This window comes from Phaseolus vulgaris, chromosome 11, assembly GCF_000499845.2.
Source record: "Phaseolus vulgaris cultivar G19833 chromosome 11, P. vulgaris v2.0, whole genome shotgun sequence".
NCBI classification, from domain to species: Eukaryota; Viridiplantae; Streptophyta; class Magnoliopsida; order Fabales; family Fabaceae; genus Phaseolus; species Phaseolus vulgaris.
The window spans coordinates 39774684-39788907 of NC_023749.2; the positions used below are offsets into that span (position 1 = coordinate 39774684).

Below are 14224 nucleotides of genomic sequence, written 5' to 3' on the forward strand. Positions count from 1 at the left end.
CGACTACCAGGGCGGTACAGTAATATTTACTACAATGGTATCTTGAACAAAAATGAAATTTCATTATCCAAAAAAAGATATTTATTATTTCTAAAAGTTATTAATTTAAAGAAGTTTTCCTTTTAAACAAATATTTGTTCTTTGACCGACTTGTTGTACAATCTAAAATGGATATTCAATCAACATGTAATTAATAAAGACAATAGTAGATCAACAATAATTTATAGAAGACCAAAGCTTCTAGTTACACGAACATCTTTTTAACTAATAAAGATTCAATGTGATTTTTCATTATTCCTCCTGCATTTGTATAGTTATCTTCATCTTTGTAATGCATATCGATCACACGTGCAAAGTTGACTACACGCATAAGAAAAGTCATTGGTACTTGAGTAGGAGCTAAGCATGCATCATTTATGTCCTTCCTAGCATTCTCAACTAACTTTTGTAGTTCTTCAATGGCACATTTCCTTGACACTTTATGCTGCTTCATATAGCAGTAAATGCTTGAAACAACATGTTCTATCTGTTGTTCAAACTTCATAAACAAAAATAGGAAAATAAAAATGAATAAAAAAAATCAATATTTAACAAAACATTTAGGATTTATTGAGATCTTACCAAATTATTATTAAGTTTACCTTTTTCAAACTTTTAAAAGTTTTGCAACTGCTAACTTTTTTAAAAGTTTTGCAACTGCTAACTCTTAATATAAGATAAATAAGATGTTTATTGTTAAACTCAAATTATAATTCAATTATTACTATTTCTTCTCGATATATTTTGTAAAATTAGGTGCATTTATCAATAGTCCCATAGAAAACTTTGTCACAATCTCTTTTTAGTTAAATTGATAGAAATTAATTAGTGTCTAGTACGTACCTCATCTCCGACAATGTCATCCATGATTCTACATATAGTTGTAGAAGCTGCAATAATTATTGGTTCATTTGTTGCCCATATAAGAACCTCCTCTGTTGTATCTTTCATGCCCAGGAAAGATAAAGTAATCAAGAAAGGGTAACCACTTGATATTTCTCTTACTTCCATGTACTCCTCCATTGTTGGAATGTGGTTAGTATGGCACCATCTTCCCTCAGCCATGTGAGCCTGGACTAGTCTTTTTATCTAGTATTAAAGTGCAAATATATAATATTGAGAAATTATTCCATACTCACTAGTGCAAAAAAATGGTTTTACAATGTGTACAGATAGCGGTTTAAGTGGGAGTGTCGTCTACAAAAATGCAGTGACAATTTTGAAAATAAGATCAACATATAGACTACAGTTCTAATTATAAATGTTGTCTATTTAAAACAGAGCATATATACTACGATTTCATGGCCAACCATTACCTATAATGGCCACTATAGACTATGATTTTTTAGGCAATTGTCGCCCCATGTAGATTATGGTTATTAGGTCATAACCTTCGCTTATATGTTTTTTTATTTCCACTTTAGGCTTTTTCGTCTTTGCGCTTTCTTCTCCGCTACTTCCATTGTTGTCTTCTTTGTGACTTCTCTTTATTGTCAGTACTCGCATTCCTTGTAATGTGCCTTCCTTGTTGTTTTTTATGTTAATTTTCATATTTTTTGTGCTTTCTTGATGAATTTTTCTCTATTTTCAGTGTTGAACAAGTGTGTTCTCGGGTTTGAAAATGCTACTTGTGTTCTCTTTCCTGTCGTTGTTGTACATCACCGCTGAAGCTCTTGAGTTCCTCTACAACCTCTATTTCTTTACCACAACCTTTGTCCACCATCTTGAGTTTGCACAACCTAAAGTCGTTCTCTCTAAAAAATTTCTCGACATCAAACTTGGATAAAAAAAATAAGGACAAGATTGAAGAAAACATTTTAGGTTCATATAAGCTATAGGTGACTGTTCTGTATATAATCATTGTCTGTAATGGTTTAATAGACTATGATTGTGTGGTCGTCGTCTATAATTCAAAATTATAGACAATGTGTACATAGATTACGAATCTAAAATCGTAGTATCATATGCATATTTTGGCAACTGCACATAGTAGTAGTAAATCCAAATTCCTTGTTTGGTCATTAAATAGGATTGGTGATGTTTTTAGATGAAAATTTATTTTTTTACACCATTAATATTGTACATAAAAAATATCTACTTTCTATACTCCGCACAATTCAAATTAGATGGAAAAAAGATATTTAGTTTATATTTTTTTATGCAAATACAAAAATAAAAAAGAAATTTTGATTTAACTTCTTAGTATCAGTTGAATAAAGAATAAGAAAAAATTAATGAAACTGTAATTACCTCTTTCTTGGCATACTTCATAAAATATACTTTTCCTTGCTTTCTCATCGCTTTCTCAATTTCTTCATAAACATCCAAAATTGCCTTATAACATAATTGCATGTATTTTGGGAGATCAACCAAGCAACAAATATCCCACCTACAAGTCTTGAGAAAGTTATCTTTGATATATTGGAAGAATTAGGCTAAATATATACTACTATATGTCATTTTGATGTGTCAAACCTCTCAATTGCACTGGTGAAAAGCTCAAGTTCTTCAATGGTTCCATATGCATCATAGAGGTCATCAATGATGGAGGCTAGAACTATTGCTTTTGTTGTTATCCATCTATAATATTGTGGTTCAAAGTAGACCCCCAAAATCCAAAAACAACATTCTACGATCCTATCTCGTGTAAAAGGTAAATTGGTTGAGACATTTAAATCTTTAGTCCACCATCTGCATCACACAAAATTGCATTAAGATTCCAAAGACAAGAACAAAAATCTTTAACTAATATTCATTGAATTATGCAACGAAAGGTAAATATGTGTGAGGAAGACATTACCTGGTTAGACTGCTGACTTCTTTCAAATGTAGCTTCTGCAACATATTAAAATCTAATTTTGCAAATGTTAACAATTTTTCATCATGAGATGGATCTTCTTCGTAGTAAGACATATAATATGTTGCCTCCAACCTAGGCAAACCTCTGCAAAGTGATTGTTTTAAGCTATGTTGCACTCATGCCACATGAGAACAACTTAATTGGGTGGTTATAAACTTTGTTAACTGCTCGAAACTGAACTTATGTGCTTCTTCAAGCATATCTTCTCCATGACATCTTAGTCCTGCTGCTTCATACAAGCTTAACATTCCTTGAATATCATCATCTAAACTTTCCTTAAACTTTCCGGTTTGGTCTTGGAATTTACAAAATATACCTGTTTAATTTATAAACATGTGTAAATTTCAAGATATATATTTGATTATATAATTATTATAAGGGATGCTACCACACAACCGACTTACACAAATTAAAATCAAACTCTTTGCATAAGTTGGTTTGAGTCACCCTATAAACCCAATCTTAAAAGTGAAAATTGTTTTGAAAAATAATAATTGTTTGTATAATTTAAAAGAAATTAAAGCTTATTTTAGATCAAATTATATTTATTAGTCGTTAGAAAATTTTGATAACCAAGAAATATGCGAAAGCTGATGTTTTTTTCTTTTTTTTCAAAATCTATATACCAAACAAACTTTGTAATAATAATAATAATAATAAAAATAACGATGATGATGATATTATTATTAATATATTTATTAATATTAATAATATTATAAAAAAATAATAAAATATACCTGTAATTCATATTCCATTATGAAAAAGTGACAGACAATAGAATTGTAACCAAGAGTTAGAGATCATGATCAAGAGTGAGACCATACTTCCTTACCCATAATATTTATAAGTCATATTTATAAAAATATTGTCTTTTTATTTCTATAATTGAGAAGAGACCATATTTTTATTGGTTTAAGCAACCCTTATTCTAATGTAGTTTATTCATTATTAAATACAATACTTTAAAATTGTGGATTAAATATAAATAGTTTATAAGTCATGGTCTTTGATAGTTCATATGTACACACTTACAAAAAAAGTGTTGTCTTTTCATGTTTAAAAAACACTTACATACATACAGGTGGACAAGTTTAGTGTAGCATAAGACAAAAAAAAATGTTATAATTTAAAAAATGTGAATTAAAGTAACTATATTTTAAAAATCGTTTTCTATATTAAAAAAAACTTTAATTAAATATGATTTAAAATACTATTACATTTTGTTATTTTAAGTCATAATTTTTAATTTATTTTTTTCTTAAAAGTCACAACACAACACAAGATTGTGACTTAAACATTTATTACCTGAAAAATGTTATTTATAATAATTTATTAATCATATTTATAAACACTACAAGAAAAAATGGTTTTAACGAGGGTTTATTTTTAAGTGGTTTATCCTGGGTTGCTTTTAAAAGCCAGGAAAAGGCTTTCATAAGCTCCGTTAAATACCAGATTAATATTACAAAGAAAGTGCATTAGCCAGGATTCGAACCCAAGTCCTTCCAGTAACCAAAGAAGGGTTAACCACTAGACCAGAAGTTCTTTAGTCATATTATCATTTTTATTTTACTTATTATTATTAACATAATTTATACATATTAGTATTATATTCACATTATTATTAATATTATTATTATAATTAATATTATATTCATATTATTAATATTTATTAATATTATTCATATTATTAATATTATTAATATTTATTAATATTATTCATATTATTAATATTATTCATATTATTAATATTATTACTATTACTATTATTAATATTATTGATCCTGCCTGTTGACCAAAACGCTGAACCACCAATTACTAAGAGTAAAACTTAAGAACTCTGAAGGAACCGTGCAATGTTCTCTCTTAGTCTACTCAAGACTCCCAAGCGTAAAGAAGACAATCTGAACGTGCGTACCTCAGAAGTTCGTTGGAAACTCTTATATACCTGGATACTTTCTCTCTCCTGGCAGTTACACATCTGGACACGTGGCTCGCATCCAGCTGTACACGTGCCTTCATCTGGAGCATTCTTGACTTGGGCGCTACTTCTGACTCTTCTTTGGCTAAGTTACTTATGCATGATACTACTCAGTGCATAGTTGCCTTGGAGCGTGATCTCTTCTGGATGGCGAGTTCGGGTGCCTTCGTACACACCTTCCCTGTGGTCTCGCCGGCCGCCTTCATGATCTGCACCACCTGTTTCACCGTATATGCTCAAGTAAGCTGTCCCCCGACCTCATCCTCTGGCCAGCTGGGAAGTGTCTATCTGCCTTCATCTTCGGCGATGTCCTTGTTTCGGCGATCTCTAATCACTTGGTCGCCTGGGTTTACATCTGGCGACTTCATCTTCAACCCGGTGACCGCCGGTTCTGGTGTGCTGGAGATCGGAGCACGCCAACTTAATAACTGGCGACTACACGAGCCCCCCGATTTCCTTCCCTTCTGCCAGTCAGGCGTCCCATCAACACGCCTATACAGTAGCTTGATGCCACGTCATCACTTCCGACTACCAGGGCGGTACAATTATTATAAATATTATTATTAATATTAGTATAAATATTATTATTAATATTATTATTAATATTATTATAATGAATAGTTTCCAGTGTCTGATTCTTCAAAATTTGATACTGCAAATGTAACCAAAAAATAAATTATGATGATGTATATATGTGATAAGTTAATGTCACTTCACAAACAACTTATTTTTACTTATTGAAATTCATAAAAACAATCTTTAAGAATTGAATATTAATTTCAATTAATGAAGTGCCTTCTAACTTCAATTAATGAATCAACCTCTAAGACCTAAGTTCAAAGCATATTTAAATATATATACCAGTTTAGGCTAAACTCACTAAAAAATTTAATTATATCTATTTATTAAGAATTGAGAAAATATAAAATATTTTATTGATGTTTTACAATAAACTTTTGACACTTAAAAAAAATTAAAAAACTCTATTATTTTGATGAGATTTTAGAATAAATATTTAGAATTTAACGAAGGTTTTAAAATAAACCTAACGAAGGTTAAAAAAATCTTTGTTATTTTATGGAAGTTTTAAAATAAACCTTTGTAAATTAACAAAGGTTAAAAAAAACCTTCGTTATTTTGTGGAGGTTTTAAAATAAAGCTTTGGAAATTAACGAAGGTTAAAAAAACCTTCGTTATTTTGCGGAGGTTTTATAATAAACCGTTGGAAATTAATAAAGGTTAAAAAAACCTATGTTATTTTGTTGAGGTTTTAGAAAAAACCTCCATTAATTAAATCAATTCCTAAGGTTATATTAACCTCCACTAAATAACCTCTATTAAAACATTTTTTTCTTGTAGTGAAAATTATAATCTTTTTTACTTTTTAGAACACATTTATACAAGGTGACCAAGTATTGTGTAGTCTAAAGTAAATAATAAATTATATAGTGAGTCTATTTTTATCTTTCTCTTACATATTTAACTTCATCTTTACTTTAGTTAAGAAACTCATTATTTTATTCCACTACTTTGTCTCCCCAAACCACGTTTTTTCAATAGTTAGATTTTTAGCCAAAATTATTAAACTTTACAAGTTTTTCTATTCTTCTTTTTCTTTTGTTTAAAAAAATGTAGACACGCATCCTACCTCATGGTCTGTTTCAAACCAACTTGAACTTGATTAACTCATTTCTAATTCATCTGCCAAGAAAAGCTCAAAATTTGATTGGAGCAAAGTATTTAAATTTGTTTAGACTTGTTTGTATATAGTTGACTCGACTACACTCCTGGACAAAAACAAAGACATCATGATGTGATGATGCAATGCAACTAGTAGCAAAGTAGCTCAAAGAGCAAACTCGAAGAATAAATTTAGTAGCATCACAAAAGAAGTTATTGTTTTTGAAAAAGAAATTGGTTAAAAGTTGATGAACACATACTTGAAGAAATGCGGTATCCATGCTGTCTGAGCAACCTAAAGAGTAGAGCTGTATGGTAAAGATTATCACTATGAGCTATGATATTATTGTCCTTTGTTGAAATGTCATAAATTTGACAAAGAAGATTGTCAATTTCGTGCTCAAAATGGTAAGAGACACCCAAATGTTGGACATAATCAATGAAGTTCAATTTAAAAGAGAAATTGTTATGATCAATAGGTGAGACAAGAGTCTTCCTCACGTCCTCTTTTAATAGTTTAGCTTGTTGAATGTGGTTATCACTTTCCTGCATGAAATAGATTAAATGTAAATTACATGATTTTAGCTAAAGAGATTGAAAATGAAAAATGACATACAGCAGAAGTAGGAACGTAGGAAAGGAAGCGATCGCCCCAAACAGAAGGATGAAAATCTGCAGTGGGTCGAGTGATGGGAGGTTTTGCACCATTGGCAGAAGTTGGAAGTGATAAGCTTCCGCTAGCCATGGTTTGTTGCGTAGTATGCATATGATGTAAGTGACTTTTTTTGGTTGAAAGGAAGTGTATCTCTTACATTTATAAGAAACCAAAGGGATTTGAAGAAGGTAGTGACATAAAAGCAGCCTCATTTATGAATATCTATAAATTTAGTGTAATTTTATAGTATATCTAAACCTTTTATTGATCTCCACTATTTTACCGTAAATATTTTTTCCCATTTTTCATTAACTTTAACTCCATATTTATGTCTATTTTAATTCTACCACGTGAACCATGAGTCATGAAACTTAATAAAAATTAACGTGATATAATTTATAATCTATTCATATTTGAAAATAATGTTTTTTTCTTATCAGCAATTTGAAAATAAGGTTGATACGAAACTGTTGATAATTAAAGAAAGAAATTAGAAATTAAGAATTTTATCTTTAAATATCTATAAATTTAATGGTCTGCACTATTTTCGTAGGAAACACGTTTTTTTCGCATGGATTTATAGTGTATGTTGAAAAAGTACATGCGAAATGCAGACAAATATATACATCAATGACTTGACTGCTTTATTTGTCTAATGTCCCTTATAACAATATCATTCACTAGCCCACAAATAAATGAAGTGATGGCTCCTAATTTTGGGTCCCTTGGCAGAGACTCTAATATTTTTACATTTTCATTTGACAACCAATAATATTATTATATTATTTTAAAATTTTATTTATTTTTAATTTAATTAGATAAATATAATAATTTATCATTAAAAGAAATTGTAAAATAAAAGTGAGAGAAAAAAACCCAGTGAAACAAATTCTGTTTTTTATTCTCATCATGCACATATAAGATATAAGTTCATGATATCATTTGATTTTGTTGAATCACTTATTATTACTATTAGAAATTTTTATTTTATTAAATATTAAAATTGGTAATTAAAATCTTTGTAACTAATTAGATATTAATTAATTAACTATCAATTTAAAAATTAGTTTATAAATTTATAAACTATTTGAAATATTAATAACTTTTTTAATTTATAAAATAATATCTAATTTAATTAATATAATATTTTTTATTTTTTATTTTTAAAATTGATTTTTATTTAACAACTTTTTAATAGTGATTATTATAAAATACTTAAATTTTTCTCTAATACTCGTGGTTGTGAAGTTTGTTGAACCAAGTGGTGTTCAAGTTTTGAAGAATCCAAAACCCTTTGAAGGATGTTGAAGGTTGTGCTTGCCGTTGCTGAGTTGTCTTAAATAGGATCTGGGGTAGATTGAGTATTGTAATCCACTCTTGATTGAATCCAAAGCATAGGCATTCTCAATCTTTTTTAAAAGAAAAGTGTTTTTTCAATCTAAGTGAAAAACAACCGATTGTTTTATACTTAGGTGTTTTTAGAAAAGGTTGAAAACTGTTTTTCAAATGGTTGAGCTGTCAAAACCAAAACAACTGATTGTTTTGTCGAAACAACCGATTGTTTTATACTTAAGTGTTTTTAGAAAAGGTTGAAAACTATTTTTCAAATGGTTAAGCGGTCAAAACCAAAACAACCGATTGATTCGTGGAAACAACCGATTGTTTGTTTTGGTACCATAACAGAAAAACTGTTTTGTGCTTTGACTGAGCATTAAATGATTTTCTAACTGTTTACGCTCCAGTTTTTAATGTTTTGGCCAATCTTTAAAGACAATTAATGGTTTGTTAAGATTTGATAACAAACAACAAACTTTGATATATACAGAAAAACAGATTTGAGTTTTTCACTGTTTTTGAGTTTTTGAAAAGTTGAGATTGCTTAGAGATTGAGATTGATCAAAGAGTGTGAGCTAGGATTTTCTGTTGTATTGATTTCAGATATGCTTCTGTAACAAGTGTAATCCTTGTATCTATTGAAAGAAACCTTTGTGTGTTTGCTGAGAAGTGTTGTGTGTTCTTGAGGGGATCAAGATCAGCATTCTTAGTGTTGGTGTGTTGACTAAGAGAAGTGTGTGTTTTGAGGGGATCAATGTCACTTTCTTGGTTGTGTTGTAAGTGATTTAGGTTTGATTGCTTAGTGGAATTCCTCAGTGGTTTCTGAGAAGACTGGATGTAGCTCTGGGTTTAGAGTGAACCAGTATAAACATCTGTGTGCATTCTCTCTATCCTTAATCTCTTTAAATTCAGTTTTAATATTTGCAAACTGGTATAAACAACCGATTGTTTTTCTGGTGATGTGTTTTTTGCTTTGTGTTTAGAAAAACTGATTTCTTTATCAAGATATTTTCGAAGCAATTTCATTCAAGGCTTAAAAGCTTTCGAAAAACATCTTTAAACCACCCCCCCTCCCTTTAGTTTAAAGTCATACATTCTAACAAAGTTTACTTACAAGTCATAACTCATTGTCTATCCTAGAGAATATGAGAATTCAAATAAAAAACTTCTTCATCATTGACTATAAGAAAACAACACATTTTTAAACTAATAAATTGGTTTACATAGAATTCTTTTTATTAAAAATATGTAAAATAAATTAAATAATAACTTTTAAGAATACCTCATCCCTTATATACAGGTTTAAAATTCAATTTTTTTTTAACGTACATACCAACATAAAATGAGTTTAAACCCTCCAGAACAGAAATAAGCAACCAAATACAAATATCATACATAATTCCTATTCTTATCACTTACCTTGCAAAATTCACAAAATTTTAAATAGCAATTATATTAAAATATTAATTGTATTTATTTCATATAATAATCCATACCAGTAATAACTTTAAGAACTAAATACCTTTTTTAAGAACTTGTATAATTCAAATAAATATAATGTAAGTTGTTTAGTATTTATATGATAGTCACTAGTGCAAAAATGACTTATTTCGACATTACATTTAAGACGTTTTTACGTAGGGCGACCATTTAATAAAGTTGTCTTCTTACAACAAAGCGTGATGTAAGAAGATAGCTATGAGGTAAAGCCACCCTATCGGTACTAAATTTTTAATGAGAATTTAATTATTTTAAAAATTTAAAATTATTGCTAATTAATACAAATACTTTTTAGACCCCTTTCTTTCATATTCCCACTCTCAACCCTCTCTCTCATAATTCAAAGACCACTTCTTGGTAGACCTAGTTTGTTAATTAAAAAGATGATACACAAAACAACAATGTCTTTATAAATCAAACTAACTTGAAGTTTTTAACTAGATTGATGGCTATTAAAAGAAAATATTTGGGTTGAAGATAAGGGAGTTAAGGATTAGGAAGCAAACTTTGAAAATTCTAACCCTTCATAAAATACTGTAAAATGTAGATGCAATCCTTTTTTTGTCTTACAACTCTTAATCTTATTTTTCTAATTTTGTTCTCCTTAAAAGTTAATAAAAAAAAACATATTTTTCACATAAAAAAATTGCATATTTATGATGTGTATCTAATTGCACAGTTTATGTGTGCATAATAATGTTATTTTGTTTCACATCATTATACCACTTAACATCGTTCATGTCAATTTAATATAAGAGATCAAATTGCTTACTTTTTTAAAAGAATTAAGAAAAAATTGACTTTTTTTTAAAACTATTAAAACAAATTGACTTTTGACTCTTAATGTAAAAACAAAAAAGTAATATAGCATTTTTTACATTGGAGACACGTTTCCTCCTTGTGTGTCGAATTCAGTTGGTCAATACGGTGATTATTGGATTTCTAGCTTATAACTTTAATATTTATAAATGGCCTATTTCACTTCTTAACCAAGTTAAGCAGTGGTGTCTAAGTTTTATTTGGACTGGTGATATTATGAAAAAAGGCATAGTGATATAATCCAAGAAGACAAATAGATGACAAAGGATTCAAGAGACAATTCACACAGTCAGCAGTCATCTCAGCAATCAAGTCAAGGCCCCACCAAAGATCTGACAGACCTTACTAGAAAAAGAATGGGGCATACACCAGAACATCAACTGTTCTATTCTTTCTTCTGGTCTTCTTAAAAGTAAAAACATGTTGTAAATAATGTGGGCTCACTTTTGGGGTCCAAATAGTAGAATAGGCTAGAGTAGGTTCATTTAGCATAATAAGGGGGTGTATTTATCACTTTAGCTTGTGCCTAGTTCATTAGGATTAGCTTTGTTGAAATCTCATAGATTTTATGCAATGCTTCATCAATTTCATGTTCAAAATGATAAGAAACACCCATACGCTAGACTGAGTTGATGAATTTTAATTTGAAAAGGAAATTGTTATCAATAGGATGAAAAACATACAACCACTAATACTTGAATTTTCTCTAAAGAAACACTCTTCTTCACGTATTTCTCTCTCTATTGTATTTCTTTCTGCGGTGTATCTTACAACTGAAAGAGCATCCTATTTATAGGCTTTAGGAAACTCTTCTAGAAAAGTCTTCATTATGGCCTTAAAACTCCACTAACAACATAATAAAATCTCACTCACAACTTTTGACTTTTCATCTATCAAAACTCTCATTCTTTTATTTTCTAGTAACTTATAATTTTAAAACCATCAAACTAACTTTTAAAGTTGATTCAACGAAACTCCCCCATAAACTTAAATGTTTCTACCATCCATCATGCCAATCATCTTCTTGTATTTGTCAAAAAGTACTTTTAGTAGCGATTTTGTGAAGATATCCGCAATTTGATCCTGACTTGCCACATGCACTAATTCCACACTTCCTTTCTTCACATGATCACGGATAAAGTGAAAATGAACGTCAATGTGTTTGCTTCTTTCATGGCAACTCAATTGTTGATTTGTTGTCAACTTGAATCACAGTTGCACCTAGTTTCTTTAGCTCCATCTTGCCCAACAAGTTTCTAAGCCATATCGCATGACATACACACCAAAATGTTGCCACATATTCAGTTTCACACGTCAATAGTGTCAGGATCGGTTGCTTCTTTGAAAGCCAAGAAATGTTGTGTTGGCCATAAAGAATACATATCCCGATGTACTTTATTGATAATCTATGTCTCCACACCAATCGTTGTTAGAGTAACCCACCAACTTGTAATCTTTTGCTTTTGAGTAGAACAATCCAAGGGATACAGTACCTTGAATGTACCGTAGGACTCGCTTCAACGCCTTCCAATGTGAGTAAATTGGTTCCTCCATAAATCGACTTATGATGCTGTCACTTAATGAAAGATTCGGCCTCGTGCATATGAGATAACGAAGGCTTCCTACCAAGGTATCTACCTGAATCGACACATTCTCCTTCATTGAACTTGGCGAGTTTTGCACCTGGTTCCATTGGTATTGATATTGGGTTAAAATTTTCCATCTTATACTTCTTCAAAATCTCTTTTGCATATGTCTCCTGTGATTTACAAAAATACCCGTATTTTCTTGTCTAACCTCCAAACCAATGAAAAACTTCATCAATCCCAAATCTGTCATCTCAAATTCTCGTCTCATTGTGCCCTTAAACTCTTCTATCATCTCATTATTGTTACCCATAAAAATCAGAACATCAACATAAAGAGCAACAAATATCATGTTACATTTACTATTCTTTAAGTAAAGAGCATGCTTGTAAGGACATTGCTTGAACTCGTTCTCGTTGAAGTATGTATCGATATGAGTATTCCATGCCCGCGGTGCTTGCTTCAACCCGTAAAATGCCTTCTTCAATTTTAGCACTTTCTTCTCTTCTCTGATTTTCATGTTCCCGGGTGGTTGTTCGATGTAGACTTCTTCTTCAAGAACACCATTCAAGAAAGCCAACTTGACGTCCATTTGAAATATCGACCATTTAAATTAAGCCACTTGGGAAATGAGCAACCAAATCGTCACCATTCTTACAATGGGAGCAAACACCTCATCGTAGTCGATTCTCTCCTTTTGTTTGTATCCCTTCACAACAAGTTGTGCCTTGTACCTCTCTATCTCGCCTTGAGCATTCATCTTTTTCTTAAATACCCACTTCACACCAATGGGTTGACTTCCCTCTAGAAATTATGTTAACTCCCATGTGTTGTTGCGGTCAATCACTTAATCTCCTCATCCATGGCAGTTTGCCATTTCTTGTCTCGCACCGCCTCTTCAAAGCTGATATTTTCTGCATTTGCCAAAAGACATACAAGGTGTACCTCATTTCTCGAATCATACAAATCTTGCAAACTTCACATTTTAGGTTGTCGTGGTTCATCTTCATCATCGGTAGTTTCAGAATTTATACTTGTCGGTGCAACGACTGATGATTCTCCAACTTCAGTCATAACCTCTGCAGAATTGTTCCAATCCAACTCGTTTTCTTATTCGCACATCACGACTCACCATCACCTTCTTGCTTATTGGGTCAAGGATCTTGTATCCTTTTGTCTTCTCATCATACCTAATAAAAATATACCTTTTGCTTTTGTCTTCGAGCTTCGTTCTCGTTTATCTAGTACATGTGCATAAGCCAAATTGCCAATGTAGACATCAGTTTGTCTGCTCCATGTCTCTTGTGGTGTTTGATCATCTAACTTCACATGTACACATCAGTTTTGCATATAGATGGTGCATTGCACAGCTTCCACCCAAAATTGCTTTGGCATCTTTTTGCTCTTAAGCATTGATCGAACCATGTTGAGAATGGTCCGGTTCTTCCTCTCGGCCACACCATTTTTTTTAGGAGTGTACGATGCGGTTAGAAATTGCCTTATGCCTTGCACTCCATGAAAGTCGTCGAAGTATACTCGCCACCTCTATCGGATCGTACAACTTTGATTTGTTTATCGGTTGCCTTCTCGACCATCACTTTGAAATTTTTTAACATCTCGAATGCCTCAAATTTTTCTTTCAAAAAATAAACCCAAGTTTTTCGTGAGAAATCATCAATAAAGGTAATGAAATACCTTTTACCGCTGAAGAATTCTGGAGTAATTGGTCCACATATATCAATATGAATCAATTCGAGAGGTTGCTTAGC

At 30.9% G+C, this 14224-nt stretch overlaps 1 pseudogene; it reads right to left on the reverse strand.

Annotated features, from left to right (window-relative positions):
* Positions 1 to 209: 209 nt before the first annotated feature.
* Positions 210 to 7340, reverse strand: LOC137807289 ((-)-germacrene D synthase-like; annotated as a pseudogene).
* Between the last annotated feature and the right edge of the window lie 6884 nt (positions 7341 to 14224).